The following is a 1,186-nucleotide window of genomic DNA, read 5'->3' as shown; positions in this document are numbered from 1 at the left end:
TAATGAAAGATGCCATGAGCAAAATATTGAATGATGCAGAAAGTATCAAATGAAGATAGAAGATATACACAGAATAATTGTACTAAAAGGAAATGGTAGATTTTCAACCATTTCAAGAGGTAGTATATGACCAAGAATTAATAGTGTTGAAGGAAGAAGTCCACACTGCACTAAAGACATTGATGAAAACACAGACTCCAGGAAATGACAGAATACAATTTAAAATCTTTCAACAAACTGATGCAGCATTGGAGGTGCTCACTCATCTATGCCAACGAATTTGAAACACAGTTACCTGCAACTGATTGGAAGAGATTCATATTTGTGACCATTCCAAAGAGAGCTGACCCAACATAATGTGAAAACCATTCAGCAATATCTTTAATATCCCATGTAAGTACAATTTTGCTGAATAATTTAAAATCAGTTACAACAGTTTATCTACAGAGAACTGTCAGAAACTCAAGCCCGATTCAGAAGAAAATCCGAGACTAAGGATATCATTGCTGATGTCAGGAGGATCACGGCTTAAAGCAGAGAATACCAGATCATGGCCTAAAGCAGAGAATACCAGATCATGGCCTAAAGCAGAGAATACTAAATCATGCCTTAAAGCAGAGAATACAAGAAAGAAGCTTGTTTTTGCTTTATTGACCATGCAAAGACTATGAAAAGCTATGGATAACATTGTGAAAATGAGGAACCTGTACATAGACCAAGAGGCAGTCATGAGAACAGAACAAAGGGATACTGAATGGTTTAAAATCAGGAAAGGTGTGTTCTAGCACTGGATTCCTTCACCATACTTAATTCAATCTGTATGATGAGCATGTAATCTGAGAAGCTCAATACTGTAAAGAAAAGAGTGGCATCAGGATTGGAGGATGATTCATTAACAACCTGTGATATGCAGGTGATACAATTCTTGTTTGTATGAATCAAAGAGGACTTAAAATACTTATTGATGAAGATAAAAGATTACAGTCTTCAGTTTGTATTAAACCTCAATAAAAAGAAACAAAAATCCTCACAAGTGGACCAATAAATAATATCATGATAAATGGAGAAAAGATTGAAGTTGTCAAAGACTTCCTTTTACTTGCCATTGTTGTTGTTAAGTGCTATCGAGTTGGTTCGGATTCATAGCAATCCTGCATAGGGTTTCCAAGTAGCAGCTGCTGAGTTA

Source organism: Chrysochloris asiatica, unplaced genomic scaffold (assembly GCF_000296735.1).
Source record: "Chrysochloris asiatica unplaced genomic scaffold, ChrAsi1.0 scaffold00110, whole genome shotgun sequence".
Classification (NCBI taxonomy): domain Eukaryota; kingdom Metazoa; phylum Chordata; class Mammalia; order Afrosoricida; family Chrysochloridae; genus Chrysochloris; species Chrysochloris asiatica.
This window is presented reverse-complemented; position numbering follows the sequence as displayed.